Source organism: Macrotis lagotis, chromosome 3, assembly GCF_037893015.1.
Source record: "Macrotis lagotis isolate mMagLag1 chromosome 3, bilby.v1.9.chrom.fasta, whole genome shotgun sequence".
In the NCBI taxonomy this organism is placed as follows: domain Eukaryota; kingdom Metazoa; phylum Chordata; class Mammalia; order Peramelemorphia; family Peramelidae; genus Macrotis; species Macrotis lagotis.
This window is the reverse complement of record NC_133660.1, coordinates 212,808,781-212,820,857: the sequence shown is the minus strand read 5'-3', so window position 1 is coordinate 212,820,857 and position 12,077 is coordinate 212,808,781. Positions and strand designations below refer to the sequence as shown.

Sequence of the window (12,077 nt, the reverse complement as noted above, 5' to 3'; positions counted from 1 at the left end):
CAGAGAGAGAGAGACAGAGAAGAGAGAGAGACACACACACACACGCAGAGACAGAGACAGAGAGAGAGAGAGAGAGAGAGAGAGAGAGAGACAGAGAGAGAGAGAGAGAGACACACACACACACACGCAGAGACAGAGACAGAGAGAGGCAAAGAGAGAAACAGAAAGACAGAGAGAGACAAAGAGAGATACAAAGATATATGCTGATTATGGCAACATTTAAGAGTCAAGAGACCATAGATTTAATGCTGGAAGAGCTGAAATTATCCAGTCCAGGGTTTCTTAACCTCTTTTGCACCATGAACTCCTTTGGACATCTGATGAAGTCTATGGATCCTTTCTTAGAATGTTTTAAAATGAATGAAATAAAATACATAGGATTACAAAGGAAGTCAGTGAAAATACAAAAAAGGCTTTTAGTGGAAAGATACTACTACAACTGCAAAATATGGAAACCTCACTTTAACCTGTAGCCTTCCATAGTTGTTTGAAGCTCAGAGAAGTAAAGAGACTTGACCAAGGTCACATAGCCATAAAGGTGTGGAAGATGGGTTTTGTATAGACGGTTTCCTGACTTCAAGTGCATTATTACTACTACTGATTAAAGACATATCTGGAAATTACAAGTGCTATTTTATTTCTTTCTCATTCTTCCCCACCAAGATTTCTTTGTAGAGTTTTGTAGATGAATAGATGTAATAGTAGGAACATTGATTTTAGGGCCAGAAGGTCTAGGGACAAGAATTAGTTCAAACATTGACACTAACATTGTCCAAGTCATGTCAACTCTATGGCTTTCATTCAGGTACATCTGCAATAGAAGGACTTAGACATGCCCTGTCCTAATTCTCAGTTAGGTGGTATTGGATTTGTAGTTAGGATGACTGGAGTTCAACTGTGCGCTCAATACTTATAGTTGGGTGACCCTGGACAAGTTTCTTCATCTCTCTCTGCCTCATTTTTCTTATTTGTAATATGGGGATATAATAATACCTATTTCCCAGTATTGTTGTTAGAATCAAATTAAAACCTATTTGTGAAGTCCTTTACAAACCTTAAAGTATAATGAAAATGCCTGGGATTATCATAGAGGAACTTTAGAGAACATCTAGTCCTACCCTTTCGTTTTACAAATGAGGGAGCCAAGATGGCAAGCACACACCTAAGCTCTCCCAAATTCCCCTTCAAATAACTTTAAAAATTCCTCAAAACAAATTCTGGATAGCAGAACTCACAAAAAGGACAACTTAGAAGGTTGTCAGGTAGGGTCTGTTGCACTGGACTGATAGTGGAACATACTTCAATATCCATCAGTCTTTCCCTACTCCAATCCCTTCCCATAGCCACTATACTAATCTTCCTCATGAGCATATTAATCCAGTTTATTCCTCTACTCAAAAACTTCCAGTGGCTCCCTGTTACCCCAAGTAAAGTCTTCCAGATAAACATGATTCAACCTATCTTTCTGGCTTAATTTCACATGAGTCCCTCTCTACATGTTCTCTTTTAGCTTTCCTGAATAGTTGGCTATTTCCAAAAACCCTTATTTTGCCTTCATGCATTCATAAAGACTTCCCTTCCCTATAATCTTGTCCAGAATTTCTTCTTCCTGTCTACCTGTTGCAATCCATTGTTCCCTTTAAGGCTCACCTTAGGGGTTTCCTACTATGTTATTATTCCAAAGGAAAGTATTCTTATTCTCCTAAAATCTTCTTAGATCACCTTCTCTAGAACTCCCCTTTGACCCCAATCACAATCAAGCAAATATTTATTAACTACCTACTAGGGTGGCAGGCACTGGAGATAGAAAGAAAAAAAAATAAACTCTCTCTTACCCTCACACTTATTGGGGAGACAATAAATACAGATATAATTATGTACAAAAGACATACAAAATAAATATATACAAATAAATAATTTAAGAATTTGGAAACTAGAGAAAGCATTAATAAACAACCAGGGAAATCAGAGAAGACTTTCCATACATGTAACCTATAAGTTGAGTCTTAAAGGAAGGGAAGGATGTGAAGAGTCAAAATGAAAGAAGGGTACATCTCAGGAATGGGATATAGCTAGGCAGAAGGCTGGAGGTAGTACAGTATGTGGAATTCTGAATTCAGAAAATGACAGAGGCCAAGTTTGACTGCATTATTCACTTCCGCCAGGCAGGTTTACTCAATATTCCATTTCAGTAAATCAAATCATGTCCATCTCAGAATCTTCTACCATGATGCACAAAAACAACTTGGTAGACCAACCTTTCTATTTTATATTAAACATTATGCCTTAAAATAGTCATCTTCCATAGGGATGCTGTTTCTTTAAAGTAGACCATTGTTTGATTTTTTTTTATAGAGTTCATAATTGAAGGGATTTCTGCTCAGGAACAATTAGACTAGATGGCCTAGGCTCCCCTTTCATTTTAGAGATCTTATAATTTTATGAATTAATCAAATGAATAAAGAGAAGTTTTTAGAATAGAAACTTTCAAATATTTCTCTTGCTATTTTATTATCATTAAAATGTTTATTAAACCTTATATCATCTTTCCTTATTTTATAGATGAAGACCATAATGTTCAGAGTGGTGATGGTTTGCCCAAGATCATATGGCCAAATTGTGCCTAATCCAAGAGGATGGTCCATGTCTGATGAATGTTATTATATTATTCTTTCCCTCATTCTGACCACCAAACAAAAAAATCAAACCAGGAGTTGTTGCTTTATATAAAATTATGTTAACTGCTGTTGCATCATCATGTCACATACTGTCCTCAAGACTAGAGCTGTGAGGTTTACCAAGATGGATAAGACATGGACCTTTCCTTTATGGTCCTTTTTGTTAATTCCATCCCAGTAGCTGGCTGGGCACTAAGATTGCAGGGGCAGGAATCTAGAAGCTGCTACCAATCAGTTTAATAAGAGTATCAACCTCTTCCCACTCTGATGCTACTTTCAGGCTTTTAATAAAAGCCCAGATCTCAGGTATACTGCTGGTCTATCATACTCCAGCTGTGAAACTGACTTTCTTGGAAAGAAAGAGGAAAAAAACCAAGTGAAAGCTTTTATGTAGCAAAGCAGAGGGATCTCTGGGGTCTATTGTCCTAGGTGCATTTTACTGTGTCTTTCTGGGGTGGGGACAGAGTTAGCAAAGGGAGAAGAGAGCACATCTTGCTAGTGTACTCTGTGTTCAAGACAGCAAGGAGCACCTTGCTGTCTTGTACATAGAGTACACTAAAGGGTTTTGATAAAAATAATTTCGTACCTTAAGGTTACTGATAGCTGCATTCTTGTCAACATTTTTCATCATTGTTGTTCAGTTGTTTCAGTTGCATCGACTCCAAGTGACTATAAAACTTGGTGTCCTTTGTTTTTTGGTTTGGATTTTGGGCTTTTGTTGGGGGGGGGGGGTTGGCAATAATCCTAATGTGATTTGCCATTTCCTTCTTCAGCTCATTTGACTGATAAGGAAGTTGAAAGAGTTAAGTGACTGCTCCAGGGTCACATAGCTAAATGTTTGAGATCAGATGTGAACTCAGGAAGTTGAGTTTTTTATCCAAACTATCCACTGAGCCACTGGACTGCCACCAGCACATTCTGGGTCTCCCCTATTCTCCTGGGAGGCGATGATATAAAAGACAGTATCTAAATTCTGATATCTAGTGTCCAGATGCCATAGGAACTCAAAGGGGAAGAGCAACAAGGGAGAGTATAGTAAGGGAAGGCTTCACAAAAGTAGATTTTAAGTTAAATAATGAGGAATGAATAAGAGGAATTGAATTGGTGAGGGAGTCAGTATAAGGAGGTCATTGCAGGAAAAGGGAAGAAGCCAAGCAAAGGCAAAGAAAAGGAAAGGTTAACACTCCACTGTTGTTGATGACTAGCTGCTTAACTCTGAATAAATTCCTTTCAGACCGTGGGTTCTGTTTTGGATATATTGAGTTAAATACACAATGATTAGTTCAAAAGGTAGGTGGTGATTCAATAGAAAGAGAGAGAGACTAAGATTAAATATGGAAATATGAATCATTAGTGTAGAAATGACTGAACCAATGAGAATTAATGAATTCAATAAAGGAAAGTATTAATAATTACATTTCTAAAGGCTCCAAACAAAGACATAGGTATAGCCATAGTAAAGGGACATGAAATAGATGAAACATTTTATATTCTAACATTTTTTCAGTTCAAACTTTCAATTATTTATGCTGTATTTAGAAACAGGAACTGAGTTCAAATACCATGTCAGCTACTTTCTACCTGTGCCTTTAGGAGAGTCATTAAAAATCTCTGGGCCTGTTTCCTGGTCTATAAAATTTAAGGTTTGGGTTATCTGAATCCTGAGGTTATAGGTAGCTCTAAATATATACTCCTATGATTTTTTTTCTACTGCTTGCTGAGAGATAGGCTCTCTCACATGCCTCCCTCCTTAGTAATCCTAAACAAAATCATTAGAAAGTAAAAGTGTGAAAGAGTCCAAGCTTTATATCTTTGCATTTGATTAGACCAGCATTTTATCAGCATAGTTCCTTATCTGAGCATCACAGGGCAAGATGACTTCAGGAGTATTTCCATATGGGTTATTTTTCAGGCTGATCATATCTCAGTTCTAAAAATTCAATCCACCAAAACTGGCCCTGCACAATTAGAGAGAAGGAAATCTACACAAATGGGAGAAAGGTTGGAATGACTCAGACTTTGGACAATACTATAATTCAAGAACTGGGGAAAATGATATTATTATGGAAAGTATGTAAGCAGAACTATAAAACTTGGTGTCCTTCATGAATTATTTTGACCTCAATGAAATGAAACACAAAATGTCAGATGGGCTATATAACACTGTACTCTGTTGAATAGCAAAATAACAAGCAGATGCATGGCAATTTTTGCTGCATATTTATCTGGAGTGAGTTACCTTTCTGCTTCCTAGTTGCAACTTTAGGTGTTATTAAAGGAATAACAAAAACGTTGCATAAATAAGGTTAAAAAACAAAGGAAATGAGCTTGTGAATATTTTATTGTGAACCAGAAAAACAGGTTTTGAAAAGAGTTCTGGGGTTGAGAGGGATTTGGGAATATATAGGCTAAAATGTCAGAACTGGGAAGAACTTTAATGTCTAGGGGAAAGTAATTATCTAGCCTGGGAACCCCTATTATTTGCAGTGAGGACACACCCTGTTCTTAACCTAATCAACACTGACTAGAGTTGAAGGGGATGGAGTCTTAAGAAGAAATGGAAGAATTGAGGAAGAATTTTATACCATATAGCTATATTATTCTCCCCAAAGTTATATCATATTATAAATTTAATAACTTCTTACTGTGCCCATATTTATGTTGCAAATGCCTTTGGGCATGAGTATATAACTGGAGATGGGCTTCCTTAGTTAACCCTATAAGTACTTGTAATTAAGTATTTCTTTAAGATCAACTAGTCTTAGCATTCCAGGAGTTGTATCTACTATCTTACCAAAAATCCTTTCTGTTATTATTTGAGCCAATTTTCTACTATCTTATCTTTCTTGAAATTGAAGAACAGTTAGTCACTGTGTTTTGTTATTACATTGTTTTGGGTTTTTTTTTAATCCAGCAAGGTACAAATACCAGCATGGTTAGAATTGATTAATTCACTTCAAAAGCTGTTTCTCTGCATGGTATCTGAATGAAAACTTGGTTACTAAGGCAATAGTCATTCACCTAATGATTTCTAAGTCTATCTCATGGAGACTTTGGAGCACATGAGATGGGCAAATATTCTGAGGGAAATAGGGCTATAAGTTTTTTTGTGAAATATGGGAGAACATTTTCAAAACAGATCACTGGGTAAACTTTGGAGTAAGACTGGGAGGGAGAAAATAATCACTATGACCCTCCCCCACAATAAGGTCTGCACATTCTACAAGATAAATAGACTCTAACCAGGTATGATTTGAAAGGTATTAAAAGGTTCATCAGAGTCCAAATATATCCCCTGACCAGTTCCATAATACCTGAGATATTGTCCTTAGTTTGGTGAGAGACATTTTAGACAAAGGAGTTGATGAGTAGCTGTATAACTAGAGAGTGATAATGAGGATGGTGAGTGAATTTTCTCAAAATGAAACACTAATTAACTGTTATCGGAAGATCTGATCTAAGCAATTTGGAGAACAATCTGAAATTATGCCCAAAGAATTATTAAACTGCTCATATCTTTTGACCCAGCAATAGGTGTGTTGCCCAAGATGATTAGGGAAGAAGGAAAAGAACTTATATGTTCTAAAATATTAATAGCAGTTCTCTTTGTGGCGACAAAGAACTAGAAATTGTGGGGATGATCATCAATTGGGGAATGGTTTAAAAAGTTGTGGGCTATGATTGTAATGGAATACTACTGCTCTATAACAAATGATGAGTTGATGATCTTAGAAAAACATGGATAGATTTGCATGAAATAATGAAGAGAAAAGTGAGAACTAAGAGATTCTTGCATTGTTTAAGGGACAAATTTGAGTGACTAAGTAATGTTGATTATCAAAAATATCAAAATAGTCACAAGGAATCTATGAAGGATCTCTACCCAGATAAAGAACTGATAAATAGAAGTATATATACAATCATTTTTATATGTATGTATATGCATGTGTGTGTATTTGTGTTTAGGAATTTGGTTCTGTTTAATAATAGTCATATTTAAGGCAGAGGGAGGGGAAGAGTAAAGAAAAAGGAAAGATACATAATAAATTTATTATATATTTTTAAAAAATAGCTAGTTGTATGAAATATATTTTCAGTTTCAAGAATAATCATCTTTCTATTCCTAAAAAAGTGAGATAAAATAAGGTATCATAAGAGACTAGGAGAATGTTCTACTTCAAAGCAAATCTCTTCCTGAGTTTTCTTCCCTTATTTATCAGTAATACTGACACTGGATATGACCTACTACTGCTCTGGAAATCCAAGATACTCTTTTTCCCTTCTCAAGTCAGAAATTTGATCTTGTATGTCACACATGATGCCCACTGCTGGTTTTTATCAGAGTTCAGTCATGGAAGATCAGCTATATTGTTCTTGGGCTGCATATGTAGACCATTCTACCACAGATTCCCTCTTTGATGTACCTTGTGTCCTTACTCTGTAGCCCAGGCTTTACAACTATGTTATGGAATAACATAGACCCATTACAGAAACTCTTGCTAATTATTCCCCAGAGGATCACAGTCAAAAAATAAAACAGAAGTTAATCTCAAAATGACAGTTTTCAGTAGCTATAAGCTTCCCAGAACTTTACCTGAGATTGACAGTCATACCTTCCCACACTCTATACCATGAACCCACAAAAGAAAAGTCACTTTGAACAGCCTAGTTTGAATATTTCTCCAACTCAGATTGGTGTGGAGATAGAAGCTTTGGCTCCTTTCCTCCACTCTACTAATGATCAGATCTCGTTAATAAACAGCCTATTTTAAAATAGAAAGGGTGGAATGATGGAAGAAACCCCATCTAAGGGATCTAGCCTCTAGTCGTCATTTTACTGAAAATCGTTCTTAGTTACATTTTATTTCATCTGTCAAATGGGAAAAATATTCTCTAATCTAACTCTAAGGATTAAATAAAGGAGTTTTGAAATAAAAAGGAGGGAAGAAAACTATATAAATGCAAATAGTTTTTATGCATCTTGCCCCCCAAATCTTAGTGAAGTTAAAAACTTTCATGGGTTAATCATAAAATGTCAGAACCAATGAAAACTTAGCTGGCATCTAAGAGTTATTAAGTTTTAATAGCTTAAAACTATACTAAGACTTTGGGTGAACATTGTTTGGCATCACAGATTAAAGGATCATAAATTGTAAGGGATCTTTGAGATCATTTAATCAATTTCTTCATTTGGCACATGAAAAAAAACACAGTGACCCAAAGCATTCAAGTCTTGTCCAAGCTTAAGTGGCAGGGACAGCAGAAGATACCACTATTTTGACTCTCAAATAGTGTTCTTTTCATAAAAAATGCTATTATAAAATTTTAAGAATGATTTTCCCCACTTATATCATAGCAATAGGCATCATCGTACAATGAATAGGGTATTGACCTTAGAATCAAGAAAATCTAGGTTCAGGTTGTATTTACCAGTTTAATGCTAGTGTTTTTCCGCTATCAATTATCTCCATTTTGTATATATGCATGTATTTACACACACACACATATATATTTATCTCTAAAGTGTTTATGTTTATTACATATTCATGTGTATATATGTATCTTTTTGTATATATGTAGTTTTTTTATGTTGTCTCTTCTATTGATTTATGAGTTCCTAGAGCATAGAGATTTTATTTTGACTTTAATTGTATCTTCTTCCCTTAGTACAATGTCTGGTCTCTAAAAGATACCTAATAAATGCTTGTTGACTACTGGCAGGAGCTATGACTTTGAGAAAATTAGATAATCTCTCAAGACTTCAGATTCTTCATCTATAAAATGAAGGAAAATAATAAATATGGCATCTGTGTCAAAGAGTAGGAATGGAACTCATAGGAGATAATAGAAAAAATAAAACTCTTTTCTATCAATAAAAGTACTATATGAATGCAGATTGTTATTCATGTTATAGCTTTTCTTATGGCTAAATGAGTGCTGTTGTCCCTGGGAGATCATAGGCTTATTCCACTGATGACTACTGAATAGAATACTGCTGAAATTTCTCTTTGGAAATTACCTCCATGGTTTAGGAGTCAAGTTAGAAAATAGGTGTCTTTAGGTCACAGCTATATTTCACTTATTTTTTTTTATTGAAAGAAAACTAATCTAGCCTAGCTTAACCACCACCCTCTTTGTGTAACAGTTTTGGTTTGAAATGACTAAAATCAAACCAAACCCTAGGACAAACCTTCAAAGAATGAGGACTTCCTGAACAGAGCCAAGATGGTGGAGAGAAGTAATCAGGCTATCCTAATACAAGGAGCAAGCCACTAGCACCTTAGACTGAAGTGTAAAAAGTCAGAGATCAGACCCCTGACCTCCAGAATAAAAAGCCTGGACTGTCCCCTTGTGCCCAAGTTGCAGAACTCAACTTCAAAAATGAGCAAAAAGACAAACAAACAAAGAAAACGAACCCTAACCATAGAGAGCTAGTTTGGTGACAAGGAAGAGTAAAATGCCTTCTCAGAAGAAGAAAGCAGTGACAAGATGCCTACATGTGAAGCTGCAAAAGGGATTATGAATTGGTTTTAAATCCAAAAAAATCCTCTTGGAAGAGCTCAAAAAGGATATTAAAAACAAAATAAGAGAAACATTGGGGAAAGAATTGAGTCATGAAGGAGAATACTGAAAAATTGGAAAATGAAAAAAATATCTTTAGAGTTGGTCAAATGGAAAGGAGATTCAAAAGCTAATTGAAGAAAAAGAAATCCTTAAAATTAGAATTGGGTAGCTGAAAACTATTGCCTCTATAAAATATCAAGAATCTATCAAAAAAGCAAAAGACTGAAAAAATTGAAGAAAATGTAAAAGACCTCATAGGAAAAATGACCAAACTGGAGAATAGATCCAAGAGAGATTAAGTAATTTAATCTTAAGTAACCTGAAAGACATGTTAAAAAGAAGAGCCTGGACAATATCTTTCAGAGAATTATAAATTGCCCTAGTATCACAGAACAAAAGGGTAAAATAGTCTTTGAAAGAAGCCACCAAATCACCTCCTCCAAATAAAACTACAAAGAATAATGTAGCCAAATTTCAGAATTATTAGCTAAAGGAGAAAATACTGCAAGCAACCCAAAAGAAACAATTCAAATACCAAGAAGACACAGTCAGGATTACACAGGATTTAGCAACTTCAACATTAAAGGATTGGGCAGCATAGACTATGATATTCCAGAGACCAAGGGAGCTTAAATTGCAACTAAGACTAAATTACCCAGCAAAATTCAACATCTTCTTTCAGGGGAAAATATTCAATGAAGTAGAGAATGTTCAAACTAACATGATAAAGAGATCAGACCTGATCAGAAAATTTGATCTTCATATACAAGACTCAAAAGATGCAGAAAAAATAAATATAAAGGGAAAAATTGTTAGTCAATAAAACTAAACTGTTAACATCCTTACATAGGAAGATAATATATGTAACTCTTCAGAATTGTATTTCCATCAGGAGAGTAGAAAGGAGTATACTTAGAGAGAGGACATGGGTATATATTGTTTGATATGATGGTACTTGTAACTCTTGAGAAATGTATATCTAATAGTTCAGGAGTAAACTTAGAAGAGGGTGAGGGTATAAGTGGACTATGATGTGATAATTATGAAAAATTAAGAGATAAAAGTGATTATACTAGGAGAAGAAGGGGAGGCAGAAGAGGGAAAATCACATCACATGGAACCTTTTATAGTAAGAGAGAAAGAAGGGAGAGTGTAAGCATTGATTGAATCTTACTCTACATAGATTGGACTCATAGCAGGAATAACTTATATCCCTAAATGGATTTAGACATTTATCTTACCTTATAGGGAAATAGGAGGGGGAAAAGGGAAACAAAGGGGAAGGAGGGGCTGAAAGGGAGGACAAATTGAGGGAGGTAGGAGTCAAAAGTGAAGTACTGATGAGGAGGGGTAGGGTGAAAGGAGAGAAAAAAAGTATAAATGGGGAAAATAGCATGTAGGGAAATATAGAGTTAGTAATCATATTGTTGAGTGTGAATGGGATGAACCTCCCATAAAATGAAAGCAGATAGCAGAGTGGTATAGCAACCAAATTCTTAGAGGAGAAGTTAAGTGAGTTACAGGAAGAAATACACAGTAAAGCTAAACTAGTAGGGGACTTCAACATCTCTTTTAGAATTAGATAAATTTAACCATAAAATAAACAAAAAAGAAGTTAGGGAGGTAAATAGAAGGTTAGATATGATAAATCGCTGGAGAAAATTGAATAGAGATAGAACGGAATATAGCTTTTTTCTCAGTGATACATGGAACCTACGCAAAAATTGACCATGTATTAGGGCATAAAAATCTCACAGTCAAATGCAGAAATGCAGAAATATTCAATGTATTTTTCTCAGATCATGATACAATAAAAATTAAATCTAAGAAAGGTTCATGGAAAGATAGATGAAAAGTTAATTGAAAACTAAATAATCTAATCCTAAAGAATGAGTGAGTCAAACATTATATCATAGAAACAATCAATAACTTCTTCTAATGAGACAACATACCAAAACTTATGGGATCTTTCCAAAGCAGTCCTTAGGGGAAATCTTATATTTCTAAATGCATATATGAATAAATCATAGAAAGACAAGATCAATGAATTGGGCATGTAACAAAAAAAGCTAGAAAAGGAACAAATTAAAAATCCTGAAAATCAAGGGAAAGATTAATAAAATTGAAAGCAAAAAACCAATTATTGATCTAATAAAATTTTTTAAAGAGTTGGTTTTATGAAAAAAACAAAAGATATAAATATTCTGTTAATTTTGTTTTAAAAAATAAAGAAGAAAATCTAATTACCAGCATCAAAAATGAAAAGGGGAACTCACCACAAATGAAGAAGAAATCAAAGCAATAATTCAGAACTATTTTGCCTAACTATACATCAACAAATTTTAAAATCTAAATGAAATGTATGAATATTTACAAAAATATAAATTACACAGATTAGGAGATCAGACAATAAAATACTAAAATAACTTCATTCTAGTAAAATAAATTGAACAAGTCATCAATGAACTCCCTAAGAAAAAATCTCCAGGCCCAGATGGATTCGCAAGTAATTTCTTTTTAAAAACTTTTAAAAGAACATTTAAAGGATATTTAACTTCAATACTATATAAACTATTTGGAAAAAGACTAAAAAGGAATCTAAAAAAAATTTCTTTTAATGCACAAATATGGTTCTGATATCTAAACTAGGAAGAACCAAAACAGAGAAAGAAAATTATAGACCAGTTTTCCAAATGAATATTAATGCAAAAAATTTAAATAAAATATTAGCAAAGAGATTACAGCAACCACAACTAACACTATGATAATGTACTATGACCATGTGGGATTTATACCAGGAATGAAGGACTGGTTCAAGATTAGAAATACTATAAA

General features: G+C 34.4%; 1 protein-coding gene across 1 annotated transcript in view; it reads right to left on the bottom strand.

Annotated features, from left to right (window-relative positions):
* Positions 1 to 12,077, bottom strand: part of STK32B (serine/threonine kinase 32B) — a 260,397-nt gene that overhangs the window by 74,549 nt on the left and 173,771 nt on the right. The gene's annotated exons all lie outside the window — the stretch shown is intronic.